This window comes from Peromyscus californicus, unplaced genomic scaffold, assembly GCF_007827085.1.
Source record: "Peromyscus californicus insignis strain IS unplaced genomic scaffold, ASM782708v3 Scaffold_23__1_contigs__length_62951481, whole genome shotgun sequence".
Lineage (NCBI taxonomy): Eukaryota > Metazoa > Chordata > Mammalia > Rodentia > Cricetidae > Peromyscus > Peromyscus californicus.
In genome coordinates this window covers 27,041,562-27,067,105 of record NW_026294534.1, presented here as the reverse complement: position 1 = coordinate 27,067,105, position 25,544 = coordinate 27,041,562, and the positions used below count along the sequence as shown (strand labels likewise).

At 44.9% G+C, this 25,544-nt stretch overlaps 1 long non-coding RNA gene across 1 annotated transcript in view; it reads right to left on the bottom strand.

Annotated features, from left to right (window-relative positions):
- The window catches only part of LOC128119033 (uncharacterized), a 45,170-nt gene extending 38,646 nt beyond the window's left edge, over window positions 1-6,524 (bottom strand). The window contains exons 1-2 of the long non-coding RNA XR_008221425.1: window positions 6,378-6,524; window positions 5,339-5,499 (exon numbers count right to left, since the gene is read on the bottom strand). This is a non-coding gene — a long non-coding RNA (uncharacterized LOC128119033). The remainder of the gene's footprint in view (window positions 1-5,338; window positions 5,500-6,377) is intronic.
- Between the last annotated feature and the right edge of the window lie 19,020 nt (window positions 6,525-25,544).

The window sequence follows — 25,544 nt, the reverse complement described above, 5'->3', positions numbered from 1 at the left end:
CATTTCCTATGGTGGGACACCTTGTTCACCCTTGATGCAGGGGGGAGGGGCTTGGTCCTGCCTCAACTGAATGTGCCAGGCTTTGCTGAGGCCTTACCCTTTTGGAGGAGTAGATGGGGGTAGGTTAGGGGGTAGGCAGGGAGGAGCGAGAGGAGGGGTGGGAGAGGGAACTGTGGTTGGTATGTAAAATGAGTAAAAAATTTTTAAAAAGTTCTAAGGAAAAAATCATCTTGTTTCACTTCCCTTTGCATCCTTTGACTTAAGACATTTTCCTCCAAGACAGAAGTCTTCAGCCTTTGGGGTTACACAACAGGACGCTGGTTGGAGGCTGGTGGGTAGCACAGGTGAAGATGATGAAGACACACAGCAGGGAGGCAGAGAGGAAGATGCAGACGAATACAAAGACCTAGAGCAGTGGTTCTTACCATTTCTAATGCTACGGCCCTTTAATATAGTTCCTCATGTTGTGGCGATCCTTATTTTCGTTGTTTCTTCCTAACTATAATTTTGTTAATGTTGTGAATTGTAGTATAAACATCTGTGTTTTTTGGATGGTCTGAGGCGACCCCTGGGAAAAGAGTTGTTCAACTCCCCAGGGGGTCACGACCCACAGATTGAGAACCCCTGATCTAGAGCACATTTTTTTAGAGTCACAGTGGCAGGATCTGTTTATGGGATGTAAATGTCAAAGAGAACTCAAAGACCCTAGCTGCTGCAAAGCCTTGGGGATTGTCTTAGTCAATGTTCTATTGCTGTGAAGAGACATCATGACCACAGCAACTCTTATAAAGGAAAACATTTAATTGGGGCTGGCTTACAGTTCAGAGGTTAAGTCTATTCGTGGCAGTAAGCATGGCAGCACGCAGGCAGACATGGTACTGGAGAGTAGCTGAGAGTTCTACATCTGGGTCTGCAGGCATCAGGCAGAGAGAAAAACATTCAGCCCAGCTTGAGCATTTGAAACCAAAGTCCACCCTCAATTACGCACTTCCTCCAACAAGGCTACACCTACCCCAACAAGGCCACATCTCCTAATCCCTGTCAAGTAGCACCACTTCCTAATGACCAAACATTCAAATCTATGAGCCTATAGGGGCCGTTCTTAATGAAACCACCCTAGGGACGAACAGGTACGTGTGGGGAACGATGAGTTCAGCATTATCTATATATCTATCTATACATTATCTAATATATCTGTAAAGTTTAGACTGTCCTGCAGACATACACTTCTTTTTTTTTACGTTTTATAAAATCTTTATTGACAAATAATTCACATAGTATATGATTTGCCTGTTTGCACAATTTGATAGACTTTAGTCCAGCATCCTCATAGGCCCATGACACCATCACCACTTTCTATTTTAGAACATCACTGTCTTCAATTTCATACACACATATAATGTATGGTGATTACATTCCACCTTATTTTTTTAATGAACATAGTATTTGCAATTGTAACCATTTTTAAATTCACAATTCAGTGGCATGAATTACATTCAAGATATTAATTACACTCATGATATTCATTAATTACATTCATTATATTAATTACATTTGTGGCATTCATTAATTATATTCGCAGTATTCATTCAATAACTATATTTATGTTATTCATTAATTACATTAATTGTATTGATTTATTACATTCATGATATTATGTCCTGATACTACTGTCCATTTGTGGGGCTTTTCCATCACACAAAACAGAGATTCTATACTTAGGAAATCATTGCTCTATATTCCTTTCTTCTCCTTCTTGAGATAACATCTAATCCTTCTGTCTCTATGAATTTGTATATTCTATATATTTCATATAATACAATTCAGACATTCACTTCTTTTTTTTTTTTTTTTTTTTTTTTTGGTTTTTCGAGACAGGGTTTCTCTGTGTAGCTTTGCGCCTTTCTTGGAACTCACTTGGTAGCCCAGGCTGGCCTCGAACTCACAGAGGTCCGCCTGCCTCTGCCTCCTGAGTACTGGGATTAAAGGCATGCGTCACCACCACCTGGCCTTTTTTTTTTTAAAAAACTTTTTTTTTTTCCAGAGCTAAGGACCGAACCCAGGGCCTTGAGCTTGCTAGGCAAGCACTCTACCACTGAGCTAAATCCCCAACTGACATTCACTTCTTTAAATGCTTTCTAATCTACTCGTTTTAATTCAATGACGCTTCTTATTTCAGGATCTGGAAACTCCAAGTTCCTGCCTGTGGTTCTTGGACAGAGACCTCATATTTCTTCAACGTTGACAATGATACAGTATACATGTGAATCTGATATTGATATCAGATATATGATATTGATATCATACTGAATCTCATTTTGAGATGCCTCTCATTGTAATCAGCATTTATTTACCTTTACAGAGGACCACAGTGCATCTAGCTCACAGATAGAAATGGAAGGGACAAAGGAGACACAGAGGCATAGAGACAACTGGGCATAGTTTGCGACGTATGACCTTCAGCAAGCACTAATGATATCGAAGAGTCAGCATCGAGGCTTCTTTTTCTTATGTTTGAGCAGGCAGTGGATAAAGGAAGGGATTGCATGGAAGGAGGAATTCTGAGCAAGGGACAAAGCATACAAGTCTGATCCCAGAAGAGATGAGGGGACCAGTGTCTCCTAGCAATCTGATTAGGGAAACCCATGGGGGGGCAGCTCACATGACAAAGGAGATGAGGACATCTACTCAGGAGCCAGGAATCAGAGGATGGAGGAATCCTCCCTTAGTTGATAAGGATGCAGCTTACACCTACATGAAGATGTGGTTCCCAGAACAGCAGGTAAGAGAAGGCCTAGGCAGGAGGCAGGAAGTGGCTATCAAGGACTAGAGCAAGTATGCACAGGCTGTAATTTGGACGTGGGATGTGTTCCCAGAAGGCCAAGTTAAAAGTCTCGATCCCCCAGCCTACGGTGCTATTGGGAGATGGTGGAGCCTGGTGTGTGTGTGTGTGTGGGGGGGGGGGTGTTGGGTCACTGTGGTGTGCCCGTGAAGGAGGTTGTATGATTCTGGTCTGTTCTATTCTCTCCTTCCTCTAGGACAGTGGTTCTCAACATTTCTAATGCAGCCATCCTTTAATACAGTTCTTCATGTTGTGGTGACCCCCAATAAAATATTTGTTACGATTTCATGACTGTATTTTGCTACTGCTATGAATCGTAATGTAAATATCTAATTTGCAGGGTATCTGATGTGTGACCCTGTGACAGGGTCATTTGACACCCCTTCTCCCTTCCCCCCACCCCTTGGCAAAGAGGCCTCAACCCACAGGTTGAGAACTGTTGCTCTAGACAATCAGATAATTCTGTTTTCCATCCCCAAGGATGATGGCGATGACGTATTGCCTTTTCACAGACTGAGAAAAGCAACAACCCAACTATAGACTGAAAGCTCCAAAACCATGAGCCAAAACAAACCTTTCTTTCTTGTAAGCTTATTATCTGAGGTATTCTGTTACAGTAAAGGAAAGCTGATGAAGAGCAGATATAAACTAAAGCAGCCTCCAAACTTACAGATACAGATGCTCAAGACTAACACAGTCTACATTTCCTTTCCATAGGTTCTGGGTTTGGATTCCACCAACCACAAGGAAAAAAATATTCAGAAAGAAAATTGTGTCTATACCAGACATATGCACATATTTTTGTCACTATTTCCTAAACAGTATGCTATAAGGTCTATTTACATGGTATTTATGGTATATTAAGTATTATAAATAATTTACAAATGAGTTAAAAGATGTTGGGGGGTGTTTGCAAGCAGGAAGCCTGCATGTAAATACCACATAGATATTGTAGAATTCAGTTCTCCCAGCAAAACAGCTTCCGTGTGCATCAGTACAGCTGTGCCTGCTTGCAAGAGTCCATCCCAATGGGGCCTGTGGACTGTTGACACTTGCTTGTAGGAGGTGAGAAAGGTCACTGGACTCTCACCTGAGATTCTAACCACTACCCACCTAGCCATCTGTATGTAATTCTTCCCTAATTGCATTGTGGCCTCCAAGGCTTGGGAGGCTCTAGGGTATACAGACTGGGGGAGGTTACCCGAAGCAGGGTCCAGCTATGGGGATGTAGGGAAGCCATCACGCACACTGCGTATAGAGTATCCAGTGTGGCTGCTGTCTGTAACCACTCGCCCATGCTCTGTAAGTAAACCCTATAAACCGATTGTTTGCTCAGCGGGAGCTTCAGGAGAGTTGTTCTGGGGGTTATCCTTACGACGCAGGAGGAAGAGGTAGACACTGTTTGTGTCTCCCAGGGAAGGAATTCTCACGACGGTGTTTTTGAGATAGGGTCCCACATTTTAGGCTGGCCTTGAGCTCATGGTCCTCTGGCCCTAGTCTTCCATGTACTGGGCTTACAGATGTGTACACACACCCACTCAGCTTCCACGCTATTTTGTAGGAGAGACTTGAGCTTCTGTAGAGTTAACGATTAATGGGGTTGGCTCTGAGATCAGTTCCCTTTGGATATTGAGGGACAATTGTGAGTGGAATTTTTACACCAGTAGCAACCCTGGTGCACCGTGGAGCTGGGATTCAGTCTCTGCTCACCAGTAGGCAGTTTGTGAAGCAGCCAAGATTCTGACACTGAAGTCAGAGAACTTGGGCCGATTCCGACTGTGCCGTTAACCAGCTGTGAACTTGGACGTGCTACCGAACTGCCCTGCACCTCAACTACCTCAGCTTTACCAAAGGATGGCCCTGAGGATAAAGGAGCTAATAAATGTTAAGGCGCTGAGGTCCTTCCTGGAACACATTAAGCCCTGTTGAAATACCATTTCCTGGGGACTAACTGGATAAAGTCCCTCTCATGCAAGCATGAAGACCAAGAGTTTGGATCCCCAGAATCTGAAGTTTAACCATGTAGCTGACCCCTGTAATACCAGGTTATCTAGACTATCAGGAGTTGGTGAGATAATCTACCTCCTGACATCAGCTTTGGGCCTCCACATACACACACACACACACACACACACACACACACACACACACACACACACACCACATAAAAACATGCATGCACATGTACATACATATTCGTTATATATGTGTGTGTGTAGCACATGTATATGCATGTATGTGTGCATGCATCTGTGAATGTGTGTGTGTGTGTGTGTTTGTGTGGGGTGGGGGGCAGAAAGATGGTCACCAACTGGGGTGTTTGCTGCTAAACCTGGTGACCTAAGTTCTATCCCTGTGACCCACATGATGGAAAGAGAGAATTGCTTCCCACAAGCTGTCCTCTGACCCCCACACACGTGCCATGGCACATGCAGACATGCACATGCCAACAATAAACAAATGTAATAATAATAATAAAATAAAAAATTTAAGTACCATTTTCTGTAGATAGAGGCATAGGGAAGGATTGGGGTCGATATTGCAGATGAGGTGGAGGAGGCCAAAGTCGACATGGCCGGCCCTCCTCATGTCGTCTTCACATTTGGGTGTAAGTGGTCTCCTCAGCAGTGCTGGGCATCCCCTGGAACGTCTCTCACCTACACCGGAAGAAGAGTGATTACATCCCTCACCATGTGAAAAACACAGGAACAGCAGCCATGGCCAGACTCTGTCTCCCGAAAGCCTAGGCAGCACTGCTGAGGAATTCAGCATACCAAGACCCCGGCAGATGGTGAGATCCCCTGGAACATCGCTGTGAAATTTCGGGAGCTTTGTGGACCAACAGCCTTAGAAAACCCAGTGCCTGACCTCTGCCACCCTCTCCCTCAGCCTGCGCCATCTCTCTCCTGAGGATGAAACTGTGAACATTATTTTTAAATGCAATAGGTGGAACTGTCAATCCAGTAAAGGAAACAAGCCCATTCAGATTAACAACTGCTCATAAGGAATCTGCTTGCTGCTGCCGGGTTAGATAAATGCCAACCCAAAGCTAGAGAAACCATGCCAATGGCACATGCCAGTTCAATTATTTTGTCCTCACTCAGCCAAGTAATTGACGTCTGAGCATTTGGCCTGGTGGGTGTGGGCAGAAGAGGAATGGTTTCTCCGCAGGCTGGACTAGCATAATGGCCAGTTTCGGGACTGGGGAGATTAACAGGGTGGGGGGGGCGGGGTGGAGTCCAGCTCCAGCCCTCCTCAGGACATGAACATAGGATGGCCATCCACACAGGATCAGAAGACAGACCGTCCTAGGTTAGTTACTCTCAGTCTTCTCGCTGAAGTCTCTGTACCCCAAAGCTGCCACTTTACGTCTTTACATTCTCAGTGCGGAATCCACAGAAGCCACACCGCACACCGTGCTTGACAGAATCAAAACTGGGTGGTGGTTCCACCCCACCCCACCCCATGCCACGCCGTGTTAGCAGAAGTAAGATACAATGATGGCAGTAATCATCGCTAAAAAGCCCATCGTTACCTGATCGATTGAGCACCCCAGCTCATTCTCTTCTACGACCTTGATAGCTAGATGGTTATTTAATGAAGGATTTGGAAGTGCTGTTACGCATTCGAGCAACATGAGGGAACGTCTCCTTCAGACGCCTGTCGCTTGGTGCAGTGGTGAGAATTTCTGAACAGCCAATCAAAAAGGATTGATTAGTACAGCTAATCACCGTGCAGGAAGGTAGGCTTATAGACTAACCTGAACAAAAAGGTGGATTATCCAGTGAATAATCACCGTGCAACAAAGCCCAGACATTTCAAGCCTGTCTCTGTTCAAAATTGCGCTATGTTTAACATAATTAATACTGAAAGACTTACTGATAGGAAAGTCCTATTTGTTAGTCAAAAGTCTTTATGAAAACAAAAATCTACTGCTGAGACGGAGAAGCATCAAACCCTCTTGCCGTTCTGGGTGTTTTCATGGGCTCTCATCCGGCAGCTGACAACGGCCTGGCTGGGCTCTGCCTTACTTTGATGGCAATTCAGAACGCCTCCACACCTGACATCCCAACAAATTATTTTTTCCTGACAGTAGATAGTACAATGCATTATTCAACAGGACCCACACAGTTAGTAAAGAAAAACATGCCCTGTGGGTGTTTTAGAACTGAAAGGGACTTTTGATGGCTTGCTGCTCAAATACACAGAGTTAAAAAATAAACCCTTTCCCTGGGTCATTCAATTAATTAGGGGCAGACCCAGAACACGAAACCAGGTTTTCTGAACTTAGAATTGGTTTTACCTGACATCAAGATGAATGTGTGCCTTGTAGGGAACACATGTGAATCACCTTTTTTTTTTTTTTTTAACTTATTTTGTAAATAGCAACAGACAAATTTAATTTGTTTTTCTGGACATTCTCAAGTTCAAGTTCCAGGTTTCTCAGGAGACTCCTCAGCTTGTGTTCTAGGATGGAGTGAAAAAGTCAAGCAATTTTGACAAATCTGAAAGAGACTCTGGAAACATCTCTAGAGTGCCCTGGTGGCTGTGGGAACACCATGATGCGCCACTGATTTGTGACTCACAAACTTGGAGAGCTTTGACAAGGAGATGTTTCAGTGTGGGACAAGGGAGACAGATATACTTGCAAAAGATTTTTAAATTGCATGTGTTGGGGGACGGGGAGAGGGAAAAGGGGAGAGAGAGAGGGGGAGGGAGGGAGGGAGAGAGAAGGAAGTAGGAGGGCAGGCAGAGACCAGAGGCCCACTTTGTGGAGTTGGTTCTCCCTCCTGGGCCTTGAACTCAGGTCTCCAGGCTTGCACAGCAAGTACCTTTACTCACTGAGCCATCTTGCTGCTTTCAAGACTCATTCTTTACCAGGGAACACCCAGAAAAGTGAACTCTGTGAACGTACTTATTAATTACACAGCACGCATCTACTGGGTATTAACTATGTTCAATGTACTACATCTTTCATGAAAAGAATGATCAGAGACATGGGTGGGGTGGGAAAGGGATTGGAGAATAGGGACTATGATAGGAATACACCCATTGCCTTTGAGTCTTAAGTTAGGTGCGCCAGAGAGCTCAGGCAGGTGATGGGCAAGGCACCTAATTCCAGGGGCAGAGGGTAGATGGAGCTAGTTTTCTTTGTGTTTTCAATTATAAGTAATTGCGGTGGAAATGCAACTCATCTACCTCTTAGGATTTCCAGAAACTTCCAGAAAAGTGCTGTATACATCCTAAACACATGTTCAATATTTTTGAGAAATGCACACTAATGAATTGGTGAGAATGATTAATAGCATGTATTTACAGAGTTAGGTGATTTCCCCAGTTAAGGATGACTTTCCCCTAGCAGGGCGACATCACTTTGTTTTAACCATGCTCTGTGGGCGCTTAGTTACTTTTCTATCACTGAAACTAAATACGTGACAGTAAGAACTTCAGGGAGGAGCCGTCCACGTGGACTCATGGTTCAGGGACCATCAGGATGGTGGGAAGCACATAAAGGGTGGGGCAGACGCAGACCCCAGTGCAGTGGGAGGAGCTTAAAGATGGTCACACTCGCACCGGAAGACGGGAAAGAGACTTCTGCCAGAAGCTGGACTATGTAATAGCTTCCAGGTCCTCGCTGAGTGGCTTATACCTCAGGAAGGTCCTGTGTCCCAAACACGCCTCACAGTCTCCCCAAGCAGTGCCTCCAGCCAGGGACCAACTGTTCAAACACGGAAGTCGATGGGAGGCACAGCTGATTCCAGCCACAACAGTGCACAGGTCAGTCACGACACTGGACGGGTCAGTCCCTTCTTAAATATACGTTATTAAACATAATTTTACACTGGCTATTTAACTTTGTACAGTTGTAGCTTCTGATTTTCCACAGGCTCTCACTATGTTGCCCTGGCTGTCCTGGCACTCACTGTGTAGACCAGGCTACCCAGAGCTCTGCCTGCCTATCTCCTGGGGACTGGGGTTTGAGGCTTTTGCAGTGAGAGCTATGGCCTCTCCACCACCTTCCATTCCCTCCTTACCTTAACTTCTCACGTGAGCGTGAGCTAAATAAGGCTAGACATCTGGACCGTGAACAAGGGTGATGTGGCCCCTTTCTCCGTGGGGCTTCTAGTCTTGTCTGGAACTTAAACAAACCAAAGAAGTCATTCTAAGTTGAGGACCGTTCACTAAAGTAAACTGTGAAGATAAAGGGCATTGAAGGAGGTGTGGCATTCCTAGAGCAGGTGACCAAGAAGTGACCCTTAAGCTACGTCCTGGAGAAGGAACCCTTTGTAAGGAGGATGACTTGTTGTCTTTGGCAGCTCATTCCGTCCCACTTTCCCCACCATCTCTTGCTTCTGTCATTCATGATGGATCAAAGAACGGCTAACAGCTGCCAGCAAGTATTGGAAACACATGCTTGTTAAATAATTTATCTCTTGTTTGCAGAAAACAGAGATGTTGCTCCCAAGGGAATTGGGAAGGTTTTTTTTTTTGTTTTGTTTTTACTGGGTGGAAAACACATTGGTTTTATAACAGCTACTTAGCTTGTTCTTTACCACTAGTTGGAAATTATTAATAAAACTCACTAAGTGCAAAGGATGGGGGGGGGAATAAAATAGGCACAGTGCATGGTCTCTTCTACATTAGCAAGTGTGCTAGGCCAAGTAGAATGGGTTGTGCTGCAATAACAGTAATCCCAGAATTTCAGTGGCATAATAGGATCATAGTTTATTTCTCATACATGTGATTTTTTTCAGTATGGGTTGCTGCTTTCCTAGGTAGCTGGCCTCGAGGAATCTTTTCATTTTATGAGCTAGCCTCTATCCTCAAGGCACAGCAAGAACTGGAGGTCATTCACGATGCCTTTAAGGACCAGTTCTGGAAGGTGTTTACACCATCTCTTCCCTCATAACATTAGTTGGAATCAGACACAGAGGCTGTAACTACAAGGAAACCTGGAAAATGGGATCTTCCTGTGTGTTTAGGAAGAGGAAGTGGCTTTGAAAAAGGCATAGCTGGTCTCCATCCTGGGGAAGCATAACTGTGGCCCAGAAAGTTCTGAAAATATGAGTTCCTTTATTATAGTGGCCAGTGGCAAAGCATTAGAGAAGGGTAAAAACAAAGACGAAAGTTCCGTTGAAAAGAATTTCTTTTCTTTTCTTTCTTTCTTTTATTTTTAATTATTTTTGCTGGAGTGGAGATGAGTTCTTGTGTATCCTAGGCTGGCCTTGAGTTCACTTCTGAAAATGACTTTAAACTTCTGGTCCTCCTGGGCCACCATGTGCCTCAATGCCTGGGTTGCAGCATTGAGGGTCAAACCCACAGCTTCCTTCATGCCAGGCAAACAATCCACAAGCTGAGCTATGTCCCTATCCCTGATTTAAAAAAAAAAAAATTGCTTGAGACAAGGTCTTACTCTGCAGTCTAGGCTTGCCAGGCACTCACCAGGCAGCCCAGACTGGCACCAAACGTATTGGTCCTCCTGCCTCACTCTCCACAGTGGTGACATTGCATGTATGAGTCACCATCCTTAACTTTAGACTGATTAATTTTGGTTGGTCAAAAGGGACAATTAATAAAGGCTGCTCATGAACCAAATTCGACTAGGGATCTTAAAGAATGAATGGGTGTTTGGGTGGTAAAAATAATTAATTAATTAATTAATTAATTAATTAATTAATTGATGTAAAAGGTGGGGTTTAGACAAAAGAACATTAGTGCAGGGTCTGGTAAGAGTAGAAAAGGAAAAAAAAAGAGGAGCAGGGAGGCCAAGTTACCGTAGAGAGGTCTGGGATGCTTAATTTCTCTTAGAACAGAGCAACAGAGAAAGATCAGTAAGTTCAATGGGAAGGAAGCTGACCAACAACCCTCCAGAAGAACCATCATTAGGAATGTGATCCTCACTATCGTGAGGGCTTTCTTGTTAGGGTTCCTATTGCTGTAAAGAGACACCATGACCATGGCAACTCTTACAAGGAAAACATTCCATTGGAGCTGGCTTACCGTTCAGAGGTTTAGTCCATCATCATCATGGTAGGACATGGCGACATGCAGGCAGACCTGTGCTGGAGAAGAAGTCAAGAGTTCTACATTCTGATCTGAGGGCAGCAAGAAGAGAGTCACTGGGCCAGGTTTGAGCATTTGAAACCTCAAAGCCCACCCTAAGTGACACACCTCCTCCAACGAGGCCACACCTCCGAATAGTGCCACTCCCTGGTGACCAAGCGTTCAAACACATGAGTCTAGGGAGGCCATTCCTATTCAAACCACTATCAGGGCCTTGTGCAGACCTTTAGGTGGGAGGTCCAGCATTAGGAGGAATAGTGCATTGGACCAGCGTCAACATGGCAGGGCCTTAAAGGGGACGGGCAGCTCCCCTTTAAGATCTAGAGAGGCAATGTATTAAGATAGATGGCCTAATGTAAAGAAGGAAGAGCAACAGCAGCCATGAACAACATGATGGGGAGGTCTGAAGGAGGAGGGCCTTTGGAGAAACCCCCCCCACAAAAGGGAATGTCTGACTTTTATAAGTTTGGGGGAGCTAATGAGAAGCTCCACATCACATGAATTAATCTACTTGGCTCTGACATGCATGAAGCTAGGTACTAGATAGGACCATAAATTCATCTTATAGCCACTAAAGGGTTGGGCTGCAAGCCCACGGCACGACAAAGCATTTAAACTCCCTGTCAGAGTGGAGGAGGAGATTTGATACAGGTGGTATAACCTGGTTTTAAAGAGAGAAAAGTAAGGCAGCTACGGGGTCTGTGATTTGACAGTTACACAGCTTGGACTTCATTTTGTAAGCCATGGGATGCCGTGCAAGCTTTTTGAATAGGCAGTAGCATCATCAGATTGGGCGTTTTATGTTTTTTTTGTTTATCATTTTTATGTGTGTGAGTGCTTGCTTCCATGTATGAAAGTGTGCGGTGTGTGCAGCACCCTCAGAGGTCAGAAGGACTGTTGGATCCTCTGGAACCGGCATTATAGACAGTTGTGAGGTTATGAACCAAACTTAGGTCCTCTGGAAGAGCAGCAAATGCTCTTCACTGTTGAGCTATCTCTCCAGGCCCTAGATTGAAGGTTCTCTAAAGAATTATTTTCTTTTCTATGTATCTGTTGGCTGAAGTTGGTGGAAGCTTAATGGCTCATAATTAGAAAGGTTGCTGTTTTGTAAGAGGCACCTCTTTCTTCACAAGAACTTAGAGCACTTGGCATTCAGCAGAGAAGCCCATTGACCCTCAGTTTCCATAGGAACAGCGCAGATGAACCAAATGCATCTCTATGGCCCACAGTACGGACCCCAGGAAATGACATGCTGGCGGTGTAAGGGACAAGCAAGAGGAGTCCCAGGTTGCGTCATTTGTCAGCCTTACAGAGAACCCTGTCCCGGCACTACAGGGAGAACCCAAGCAGCGTTCCCACTCCACAGTGTCACTCAATATGTTGAAGTTAGCCTGCCGGGATCACAGCCACAACTTGTAAGCATTTTCACCAGTACCCGTGGAGTCCATTTGTCAGCTGCTTCTGACCAGCTATTGCCCAGGTCGCAAGTGTTAACAAACAGAAAAATAACCAGTTTCCTGTGGGTTATGAATCCTGTTGCTGCCTCATGGTACTGATAATTAAACCCGACCCCCTGGCCTCCAGCTCCTACCCACCCAAACCCCTACCCCCCTTTTGCTTTCCTTTTCTGCCATTCATTTATTTGAGGCAGGATCTCACAATGGAATTCTCAGATTCACATTCACGATCCTAACTTGATAGCGGAGCTGCAATGGTTTGAATGAGAACAGCCCCCACAGGCTCCTATGTTTGAATGCTTGGTCCCCAGTCAGTGGAATTATTACAGAAGAAGGTGTGGCCTTGTTGGAGGAGGTGTGTCACCAGGAGTGGGCTTTGAGGTTTCAAAAGCCGAAACCAGGCCCAATCTTGGTCTCTCTCTGCCTGCAGCCCACTGATTCAATATAAGCTCTCAGCTACTTCTCCAGCAGCATGCCTATCTGTCACCATGCTGCCTGCCACAATGGTCATGAACTAACTCTCCAAAAGAAACTGTAAGCAAGCCCCCAATGAAATGCTTTGTTCTGTAAGTTGTCTTGTTCATGGCATCTCCTCACAGTAAGAAAACAGTGACTAAGACAGGAGGCAACTCAAATCAGTGTGCTCGACTCCTGAAAACCCTGCCCTAGTCTGGGATGGGTTTAAGGGTGATCCAGTTTCAGCCAATGAGACACGAACATCATCCTGCTGGGTGCAGGGTGGAGTGGGGGTGGGACTCAGAAGTGTTTCCTGGACTTAGAAGGGAAGTTGTGCCAGCATTTGCTCCCCTTCATGTTAGTCACCATTTTGTCCCCGTGCCTGGGATGAACACCTTAAAGGAGCAAAGGTGGGCTTCCTCATAGACTCCGTACCTGTCATCCGGTTCCTGTCACCTTCAGGGCCTGTGATTCACAGCACTTAGTGGCAGACATGTGTGGGAGATGAGGTCTGTTTGTATCATGGCAGCCACGCAGCAAAGACGGAAGAAGGGGCTAATGTCCCACTGTGCCCTTTGAGAGAATACCTGCAATGACTTTGCTTTCTTCCATAATGCCCCACCTCCTGAAGACTCCACATTTGCCCAGAGCCACTGGCAACCAAGCCATTGACTTTTGGGCCGTGGAACGGGCATCTAAAATCCCAACCATGATACTATCTATCTCAGTTAGGGTCCTGTTACTATGAAGAGACGCCATGATCACGGCAACTCTTATAAAGGAAAGTGTTTAACTGGGGCTGGCTTACAGTTCAGAGGTTTAGTCCATCATCGTCATGGCGGGAAAAGGAAGCATGGTGGCATGCAGGCAGACATGGTGCTGGGGAAGGAGCCCAGAGCTCTACATCTGAATTTACAGGCAGCAGGAAGAGAGAGAGAGACACTGGGCCTGGCTTGAACATCTGAGACCACAAAGCCCACCCTCAGTGACACACTTCCTGCAACAAGGCCACACCTCCTAGTAGTGCCACTCCCTGTAAACCTATGGCGGCCATTTTTATTCAAACCACCACACCATTTGCCTCCAGATCCTGGCAACAGTGGAACTACCTTTCAGGCCTGGGAAACAGAGTGAAGCCATGCCAGGACTCTGAAGATGGCAGGGCCAGAAGATAAGAGGAATGATGGTTTTGATGACATCACAAAGTCACCAACTTACCCAGCCCAGAGCTCTTCTACACCAGAATCTCCTCTGTGTAATGATTCTTTTTTTTTTTTTAATCACACTTTTCCCCTCCAGCTGGCCAACTTGGAGTTCATTTGTTACTTGCAAGAGAAACACTACAACCAAGATAAACGGTCATTTCCTCACTGCCCCAGTGAAGGCAGCAGATGGGCAAGGCTGGACCTTCCCTTCACACAGCTCTTGACTCTGACGCGGGGAATCACAGTGTCCCCGGAGTTGTGCAAAGCAGGTCCCAGAAAACAGGCAGTGGGCAGCAGCTTGTGCACACAACAGAGAGTGAAGAGAAGGCCAGCAAGGGCTAACCTCGGAGCTCGGCCTCCTCCTGTAAGAGAAGCTGACGTTGGCAGCCAGCCTTCCTGCTCCAACATTTGCTGAGCAGCTGTGGGCACCTCACCCAGTGCCTCTCGGTTTCAACTGTCCTCACTCAGAATATACGTCCTCGCAGGTCGCTATGAGAACACAGAATAACACATGCTAAATTATTAATTTTTTCCCTTGGATCCTTGATCATGGCACAGAGCCTCTGGCCCACTTAGCCTGTTATTGGCACTTGACACCACACATTCAGATCCATTACAAGGAAGTCATTAATTCATGCCCAACACACAAATCTCATACATGTGAAAGTTCACACGGGTCAAGAAGGTTCCTGAACCCAAACCTGATGACCCATTTTCTCAAATGATATGGCCATTAACAAATTCAGGGAACTGGGTCTACAGGAGGCATTTTAATTGAGTGTTATGCCACTTACAAACACTCCTCATTAATTTATTTTTTTCATAGCTACTTGTTAAGCTCCAGTTTGAGAGAAGGAGAATAAAAAACCCTGGAATGTTCTTCCTCAGAATGATAATTGCTCATTAGAACTCTATTTTGTTATAATTGTACGATTCATTATGCTGAACACTTCATTAGAAGCATTGTAAAAATTCTGACAACTTGAATATGTTACGTTGAATATGGAAATGGATCCGATTTACAGCCTTCCTGCATCTTTAGGGCAGTTTCTAATTAACAGACACAGGAGATGCTAGGAAAGTGAGAGCCTCCATATTTTATTCTGGGGGTCATTATTGGAGATATGTTTTATAAAAATGCAACATTATTTTGAAATAGGAGGCTTTCTTTAGAACAGGGGGGAAACGGCCCATAAATGTGGAATTGTCACAATGAGGCCACATCTGTCTTTACAAATACAAGTGGTTCAGAATTATCTGCAATTAATACTAAACCAAATCTTTTTATAGTTCTGGTACAGACTTTGGGGTAAAGATAGCAGAATGAGCGTTTTCATTTATCTTCTTTTCCCCTCAAAATCCAACTCAAGTGACAGTTACGGGAGCTTAAGTAGGGTAGGGATTCAAGAGTATCAGAACTCAGATGGAGAACAGGAAACTTTTGGAAGTTAGCAGCAGCAGAACAAGAGAATTGGCTCCACACGCCCAAGGAAGTCTTAAGGCAACAGAGTAAAAAGCGAGAAGCTGCTGCTGTCTCCAGGATTGGGGGGAGGGGGTCGTCAATGTGAGGCTGTAAATGGGTCAGCTTGGATTCTGCCTAAGAATCTTTGCGGTTTCCAGACCTCCTCCCTAAACTGCTAACTGAGACTGATTCTTGTCCACCCTTGCATAGGTTGGGAGTTGTTAACACTGGAGAAGGTCTCTAGAGAGACAGGAGAGGGGTCTCTGAAGTGAGACCCTCTAAAGAGGGTCACAAGGACACCCTCAGAAAGCAAGGGGGTCAACAGGATAGTCACATAGTTAACAATAAGACCTTCTTTCCAAGTCCCTGGAGGCTACCGGAATCCTATATGCCAAGGTTAGTAGAGTCTATGTATGAGATTGAGAGACCCTTCGTGGGATATGGCCAGCCCACAAGGAAACAGCTGGATACAACGTTCTGCTCCTCCAGGAATGATCTTCCACCCATAGGCTCACACCCTCAGGTCACTTGCTAAAATGCAAACTCTGGTACTCTGCTCCAAATGGGAAGAATCAGAGGCACTGTGTGTTGCAGGGGGCAGGGGGTACATGCTAAAATTTGAAAATCACTGGGTGTTTTGGTTTTTTTTTCCCATCAAAACCCACCCTGGGCACAAACTTTCTTTCCCCTGTAAATATAAGCGATTAAGGTGAAGCAATATCATAAGAAGCATGAGATAAAATGTAAAGTAAAAATCTTAGAGGAGAAAAGAGGCTATGTAAGAAAAAAAAATGAAACTTGGACAAAATGCTAACAATACAGTCAGAGAAGAAAGAAAAGATCCATGAAGCCAGAGAGGGAAACTATTGTGTTAAACAATGGCTGATAAAAATATGAAAGAATTAACAGAGAATTCAACAAAAAAGGGGGGAAAAGGAAATAAATGGGATGAAAATAGTAGAAAAAGTCTTAGGCTTAGTTTAGGAGATGATCGGAAACCACCAGGAGTGGGGTGGAGGGGGTGGAGGGGTGGAGGAGGAGTTCTCAATGATACAGGTAAGAGATGTCATCCAGTGTTAACAAACATGGATTCTCAGATCGAATCAGCCCCCTACACACACACTCCGCACCTGCCAGTGGCTGCCAATGGGTGAAAGTAGATTTGCATCTAGACACATCACTGTCAGATTCATAACACGGAGCAAACCAAGAGGAGCCTGCCAACATCCAGAAAGAAAAGAGAACAGGCCAAGGATGTAAAACCAGAATAGGTCAACTTCTCAGGAGTCACAACCTTAAGGAAGTGATTTTGAACAAATGTGAGGACAAAATGAACAACCAAATATGAGGGTAAAGACATTTAACATATACTAAGGCTCCATGGTTCTGAGCTCAAGAGGTAAAAATCTATAATAAGAATTGGACCATACTATTATAGTGCCAGCAACTGCTTAGAAGCATGAACTAAAGCATACCAACCAAAGACTTGGTGATGCTGTCCACATCTGTTCTTATCTCCCCGCAGCTGTGCCCTACCCTGTGACCTGAGAACCTTTCTAAATAAAAGTTGTGTAGTAAATTGAAAAAAAAGGCTCCTGCAGACTCACATATTTGAACACTTAGTACCGAGCTGATGGATGTGTTTGGGAAGGAATAGAAGGCATTGCCTTGTTAGAGGAGGTATGTTACTGGGGGCTGGTTTTGAGGTTTCAGAAGCTCATGCCATTTCTAGTTGATTCTCTCTAGAGAGTGTGGTTGTTGCCTCAAGACATGAGCTCTTAGCTATTATTGCTTCAATGCCATGCCTGCCTCCCTTCTGCCAGGCTCCCTGTGGTAGTTTGTAATTGGCCCCCCATAAGCTTATAGGGAATGGCACTATTGGGAGGTGTGGCTTTGTTAGAGTGGATGTGGAAGCAGTGTGTCACTGTGGAGGCAGGCTTTGAGGTCTCATATATGCTCAAGCCACACCCAGTATCTCAAGTCACTTCCTGTTGCCTGCTGATCAAGATGTAGGCATCTCAGCTCCAGCACCATGTCTGCCTACATGCCGCCATGTCCCACCATGATAACAATGGACTAAACCTCTGAAACTGTAAGCTACCCCATTAAATGCTTTCCTTTCTAAGAGTTGCCATGATCATGGTGTCTCTTCACAGCAATAGAAACCCTAAGACTCTCCCCTCCACAATGGTCATGGACTCTAATCTTCTAGGACCATGAGCCACCAGTTCAATGTTTTCGTTGGTTGCCTTGGTCATGGTGTTTTGTCACTGCATTTGAAAAGTCCCTATGACAAGTTCCTCTTCTCACAATGGCCGCTCTCCACCTTCATCTGACCCTCAGCGTTATCTCCTCACAGTCTCTTCAGGTGGCATTCACACCTACCTTATCATGTGCTTGTTAGCCTTGACACTGTGACATACACTATGGTTTCATGAGGATGGCCATCACACATGCTCCCCACCCAGCTGATAAAAGTAGCGATAAGGAATTGTCACACCCAACAGGAACTGGTTGTTCCTGTGCTGCTGTCCAGTCTGTGATTCCCTCAGATGTGGGTCTTCTGACCTTCGAGCCTTTCAGCTCCTCCTAGAAGACTTAGCCATAGCATAGCCATTGTCTTCTCCCATGTGGGATCCTTGAGGTCTGCTTTAGTATCTAGCAAGGTGCCAGCAAATGATAGGTGGCCACTATGAGCTTCGTGGATGAAGGAGGCTGGAGTACTTCTCTAATAGGGCATTCTCGAAACAACTCCTGTATGGTTGTCAGAATTTCCTTCATCAGTGCCTGAGTCTAAGAGGCAACAGGCCATGATTCAGGTTACAGACATCATCTGATGCTGTGGATATGGCAACAGAAAGCCAATCAAGGAAGACAATCAAGGAGGTAGAGGCAAGCCGTGGATACGTTTTTTTTAATGCCAAGAGCATAATGTAGGCTATACAAAATATGGCAGCAAACGCTGGTGTTGGCAAGCAGGTCCTCAATTTGAAGGGAAATAAAAGGTGATAGATTCAATAAATGCAACACCTTAATTATAAGTTTCCTTGTTCAATTTACAAACAGTTTTAAAATAATTTCAGACCTTTGTTATTTCTGCCTAACTCAGTAAACACGGCTCTCGATGACCAGGGTTACTCTTGCAGAAGTAGATGAGCCGTTGATTTCTGTGGCTACACTGGAAAAACAAGGAACAAAAGAGCAGAGGACTGGAGACCTCACAACTTCATACGCTGGTCCTCTACTAAATAAATGTATCCTCGTAAAGCCAAGTCAGTAGTTATTGTGGACCAGAGTCCTGGGCATTGTGGAGCATCCTGTGTGCACTCTAGGCAGATGAACATTGTAAAATGTCCCCTCTCAACTCTTAAGAATCCTTTAGTGTATCACTTGTTCATGAGGATCTTCTCAGTGTCTTCAATAGACCTATCTAGACTTCTGAAATTTAAAAGGTTCCATTCATGGAGAACTGATTGTCACGGAGTGTACACTTGTTCAGAGAGTTCAGCTATCTCAGAGGAGGCCAGCATACAAGTGGACTAGTCACCTTTCGCTTACTGTAGCAAATACCCGAGGAAAATCAACTTAGAAGTAAAGTTTCATTTGCTCCGAGTCTCCGAAGTTTTGGTCCATGTTGGGGGTTGCTTTAGGCTATGGTGGTACCATACATAGTTCTGAACATGTGGCAGAGGAGGACCAGTCAACCTTGTGGCGGCTGGGCAGCAAAAAGGGAAAAAGAGGAACGGGCCAGGGTCTCGATAACCTTTTAAGGAAGGGCACCTCTTCCCTCTTAAGTGTTCTAGAGCTCCCAATAGCACCAAAGATTGGTGCAATGAGTTTAACCCCTTGGTTCTTGAGGGTCACCTATGAACCCAACTCCAGCACATGTTGTGCCCTTGGGATTTCCTCCCCTGACCACCAGGCCCTTAGACAAGTTAGAAGTCTCCTGTCCCTCGCCTGTCTTGTCTTGGGTATGTCGTGGCTAACTCTGTCCTTCCTCTCAAGAAGAGCCAGGCCTGGGTATTCAATCTGCTGGGAAGGGAATTGCTCTCTCCCACACATGGGAGGGAGGCAAGAGAACAGAGCAGAGCCAAGAACCACAAATCCACGTTCCTTGGTTTCCTTATCTCTTTCCAACCTCTTTACAAATGGTCATTGTATCCATCTCTGCCCTTTCTTTTTAAAAGCTGGTTTGAGGACTTAAAGAAAATGTGTGACAGGAATGTGCATTCACATTTCCCCACCCCAGCCTGCCCAGCTGTCCTTATCTCTGCTGGGGTATCCAAGGTGAACGTAGGTCTCCGTCCCGAATTTCTGGCCTAGGAACTGAATCAAGGTTCTAAATGAGAAGCTGTTAGTTTCTGTCCTGAAGGCTTGTCTCCTCAGCAGGCTCCATATGCGCTTGGGAGCTTAAGCCAAACTCCTGTTCTCAGTGAGGCTTCTCTTGACCATCTCCAGAATTTCCACAAAGCAATCGAAGGACCGGCTGAGGGGTCTTGAAACTGCTGGGCATGAGCAAAATCAGGTAGGTTCTGATATTGCTTTAAATGAAAAATTTAGAGATGATCTTTATTTACTCTAAACCAAAGGCTAGAAAGATACTATTTGCCATTATCAAGATATGGTTTTATCCTCTTAATGGGGTGGGGGGAGTTTGGGGGGCAGAGACTGTCGGGCATACTGGAGCAATGGTGGCAGAGGCCATACAGATACCAGGAAGCTGTGTAGATGTGCCTTCATCTTCCAAGGAATGAACCTCTTCAGTTTTAAGCCTTAGTGAACCTCCCCACTAAGGGTCACTCCTGTGAACTGCCAATTGGGTCCTTGGTGACATCTTACTGGAGCATTTCTTGATCCAAGAATTTAATTGCTCAACAAGATTCATTGTAGGATACCTAGATCTGCCAGGGTGGGCATCCCGTGACACATAACCCCCCCCCCATCTCGGTCTCTGTCTCTCTCTCTTCCCCAGAACTTCAAACAGGCCACAAATCAAACCTTCCACTGACTTGATACTGAATTTGCAGTTTGGCACAGAGGTTAGGAAAGAGCTTGTGCTTTAGGGTAGGATGAAAACCTGGGTTCAGATCTGGGCTCCTCTGCTTCCCTGTAGATGATATTGGACGAGACATCCTGAGACTGGAATACGTTAATTATCCTGTCTCTGTTAGTACACGTGAGGATTAAGGAACACAATATATTCAGAGATTAAACACCTTAAATTCTCAATCAATGACATGTGATTTAAAAAGAAAGCTGCCGGGCGGTGGTGGCTCACGCCTTTAATCCCAGCACCCGGGAGGCAGAGCCAGGCGGATCTCTGTGAGTTCGAGGCCAGCCTGGGCTACCAAGTGAGTCCCAGGAAAGGCGCAAAGCTACACAGAGAAACCCTGTCTCGAAAAACCAAAAAAAAAAAAAAAAAAGAAAGCTCACCAGAGAATTTCTATGAAATTTCCAATTTCATCATGAATTTCCTCCCTGGGCTAACTCTAAGCACCTATGCCTATTCCCCCTGAACTTAGGTATGGGTGGGGGCAAAACCTCCTTAATGATTCTATTGATATTCTCTCCTTCTCCTTTCCCTGGCCCCCAGATTGAGCCTGGGAACATATCCACAAATTAAACTTCAACTCAACAAGGGCCATAAATACTCCAGAGCCTGAATTAGAAGAAAATGTAATGGTGAAAGAAAATTTAAAAGACCAATCACAACGTCCCCCTCCGTCTCTATTTTTTTCCCCAGAAGTCTGTCCCTAATTTGTAGAATGATAGTTGCAAAAACAGGTCTAATTTGTTGAGTGCTTCCTGTATGCTGGCGTCTTTTCTAAGCAGTTAGTAAGTTATCTCTTTAGTCATCAGGGTAATCTTAGGGGGTGGGAACATTCCCTATTCTTATTCTTGCGCATAAAACGGGAGGTTGTAGATGCTAACTTACTTACACAGACAGCAGCTCACCGTGTGGAAGTAGATTCCAGTGGCCAGGGAGAACATACGGTCAGCCTCCTTTGTGGACTCAACTCTTCGTTTTCCTTCATGGCTTCTGGAAAAAGCTGGGAGGAATGGCTAGTGCTCTTCCTAGTTCAGTGTCACTCACAGGGAACATTTTATAAGTCCGGGATGTTTCTCTAACTCTTGCTTCAACATTTAAGGCCATGTAGCCTTAGTAGATCCACGAGAACTTTGAACCAGAGTATTGGAGAAAAGTTATCTGGTTTGTCTTTACCCACTTTCCCACTCCCCAAACTATTCAGAAATGAGAACTTAGTTCAGGTTATTGTTACTATTGTTATTATTAAAGTTTTATTATTCTAAAAGCCTCCAGTTTCTTCTTGTAAGACCATTCTATGAATCCAACAAATGTGTAAGCAGAGGAAACTGGAAGTCCCAGACAACCCTTTATTGTTACTGTTGTTAGAAAACTCGTAACATAGAAAAGATAACGGAGACACTGCAGATGTCCAGGGAATCTGGAAATGTCACTGGATAATAGTCCTCTCCAGAATTCCTTTTAGGCATTGATACTAGGGATTACCTGTCTATAAAACTGAGGAGAAACTGGAAGGAAATGGCCTTGAACTGCCCTCTCTTAGGCTTCCCTGTGGTGGGTTGAGCACAGCTTTTGGCTCAAGCCTTGAAGGTCCATGAACAGGGAGCAATACAGTCATCCTTACAGAAAATGTCATGAATAAAACACAAGCTTACAAGTGAATTCTACCCAGGTCAATTCTCCACTCTGCTACTGCCTTGGAGTGTCACCTGGACCTCCTGTTCTCTCATGTATAAAACAGGAGCCATAGGGCTGTTGTGGGAATAAAATTCTTCACTTACATGATGGCACATGTATGATGCCCACCTCACAGTAAGCACTGGCCCATTGGTAACTGCGATTTCCATTGCTAACAAAGTCAAATTGCCCTGCCTGTAATAAAGGCTCATGGTGTATAATAAATACATGAAGGACACTCTCATGGACTTGGGACTTCATTGTTATCATCAATGAATAGTACTAATTTGCAGGAAACAAAAGAGTAATTCAGGCTATACCTACTGGTATATAGAAATCATATTTAACTTCATAAATTGAATTAATCTCCTATTTGATTAATTATTTTAGCCATAAAGTACTGTTTGGCATTATGTGATGCCTGTAACGCCAGCATCTAGGAAGGTGGAAGCTGTGAAATCATGGGTTCCAGGGCAGTTTGTGTTACATCGTGAGTTTCTGGTCAATCTGGGCTATAAGATCTCTGTTAGTGTTCAAGGAATCCAGAAACATCACTGGATATTAGTCTTCTCCCAGAAGCCCTTTTAGACGCTGATATTGGGGGTCACATTTCTATGATACCAAATCAGCAAGCAGAAAGAACGTTCCAATGTCAAGTTAATCAAGGATGGATGGAGCATTTCCATGGTAACAAGGATGGGTGGGGCATTTCCATGGTGACGAGGAGAAGAGTGTTCCACTGGAACACTGCAGAGGGGACTGGAGGGCTGGGAAATGGGTTGCACGGATGACCTTAAGTAAAGTGGGATTCTGAATAAGCACAGACCCTGAGATTCCAAATGCACTCTGCAGGTCACCAGTGGCCCTAACAGTTCTTGACTTTTGCTTGACTTTCTTTGGTCTTAGAGATCACACATTAAGTAACTGACTCTATGAATACACATTAGGAAGAATCCCCCAACTCGTCCATTTTTCAGGTTTCCCTGAGTGTGTTGTCTCAATACTCAGTTCCCTCCTCGTGGAAAGTACCTCTCCCTGGTTTTTTAGAGGAAGACAGCAGATGCTTCTACACCTATCCTGAGGGCTGCAAAGTCAAGGTGAGTGGGCACCAGTACTTTGTAGGCATGAATATTTTCAGAGCTACCATGTCCAACCTACCAGTGAATAACTTCCCGTCCACATAGGAGGGGGAACGGATGACTGCTAGGCCTGTGCACTTAGTGAGACTGCTAGGCCTGTGCATTTAGTGAATCGATGCCAGTTCCAGGCCTCGGGGGACTGGACTCTTAGATGCTTCATTTGGATTGCTCTAATATTGACATGGCCTTGGAAACGTGGAAAGTATGCCTCTTCAAAGACTGGAAAGAAACAGGGGGTTTAGAAGAACGTTTCCATGAAGCTTTCCCTTGGGTCCCAGCTGCCCAACTGCATTAGCATCAAACCCTTGCCCTGGCATAGGGCTGTGCGAGTTGATTTTCCTGGCCCCACACAATGACCACAGTCAATATGGATGCGGCCTGGTTTTCATCTGGAAGAAATTTACATTTGATCCCATACCTCTGCTTGACTGGATCAGTGAGGCCCACATATTTGTACAAACGCCTCCACTGTTCTTTCCCCTGATGACTTGGCCATAAAAATTCCCTCCCTGAACATTTCTTCCCTCCCATGCAAACCTCAGTTTTTGAGTTCAAACTTGGAGCCATAAGGAGTTTGAAGGAAAAGGCTGAGTGGCAAGAATTCGTACTCACGAGGAAACATCTGATCGGTAGACGGTGTGGTCCTAGCTTGTTTGTTTGTTTGCTTGTTTGCTTGTTGTTGTTGTTGTTTTAATACAAAGTCATCATAGCTGGGCATTTGAGGGTATAAAGGTCAAATGAGGCCAGCAAGTTAAATCAACAGGTATTGACATGGCCTTGGAAGCGTGGAACGTGAGCCTCTTCAAAGACTGAGAAGAAAAAGGAGGTTTTGAGGAACGTTTCCATGAAGGCTTTCCTTGAGTCCCAGCTGCCCAACTGCATTAGCGTTAAACCCTTGCCAAGCTTGACGACCTGTGTTAGATCCCCAGGACTCATATGGTGGGAGGGCGGTGCTGATGGCACTGATTGTCTTTTGACCTACACACACACACACACACACACACACACACACACACACACACACACACACACACACCGCGCGCGCACAAGCACATGCACACACACACACAACATGAACATGCGTACACACACATACCTAAATTAAATAAAATTTAACAATAATCTTTTGTTTCATTTGAGACAGGGTCTCTCTACATAGCCCTGACTGTCCTGGAATTCACTATGTACATCAGGCCGGCCTCGAACTCACAGAGAGCCCCCCTGCCCCTGCCTCCTGAGTGCTGAGATTAAAGGCATGCACCACCATGCCTGGATACCATTTCTTTTTAAGGTTAACTGGGCTAATTGTTTGAACTGCTTCACTATGACTGAGGACAAGGAAGATGGGTACACCTCGTAAGAGGTACCTCCTAGCCCTTGTTTGTTATACTGTGCCTGAGAGGGAACTGCTTGGTGGTAGGAATAATTGTGCCTGGAAACAACAGGCAGCATTATTAATCTCTAGATGGCCTTTCCAGAATGTCTATAAAAAATGGTGGTATTGGTACTGTCCCTGTGGGCTGAGGCAGACTACTATTCTCAAGCCTGGCACAGGGTTACCTCTGATCCAGCCAGTGTCACGACTGAAGGCTGGATATGTAAAGGCTGTTGATCTGCGTCATGCAGATTTGTGTTGAGGCTTTCTTGGAGGACAAGATGGGCTTCAATGTAAACAATGTGTCTGTCCTGTCTAACTATAGCCATCATGGACAGGGGCTGTGCCTGTCATTGGCCCCACACAAGTTGGGTGTGCCCAACAGTCAGCTATGGATGGCAAAGGGGCTCACAAGGTCTATATTAGTTAGGGTTCTCTAGAAAAACAGAACTGATCAAACGAATATATGTATTTATATTTATATATATATATATTAAATTTATTAACTCAGCTTATTCAATATAGTCAAAATAGTAACAACCGATGTCTCACATCTGAGAGACCGAGAAACCAATAATAGTTGCTCAGTCCTTTGTAGCAATCTTTCTTGTTGGACTATCTTTGGACCGCCTGCAAATAATGACCCAGAGACTTATTATTAATTATGAAATCTTGGCCTTTAGCTCAGGCTTGTCTCAACTAACTTTTTTTGTTGTTGTTGTTGTTATTCGAAGCAGGGTTTCTCTGTGTAGTTTTTGCGCCTTTCCTGAAACTCACTCTGTAGCCCTGGCTGGCCTTGAACTTACAGAGATCCACCTGC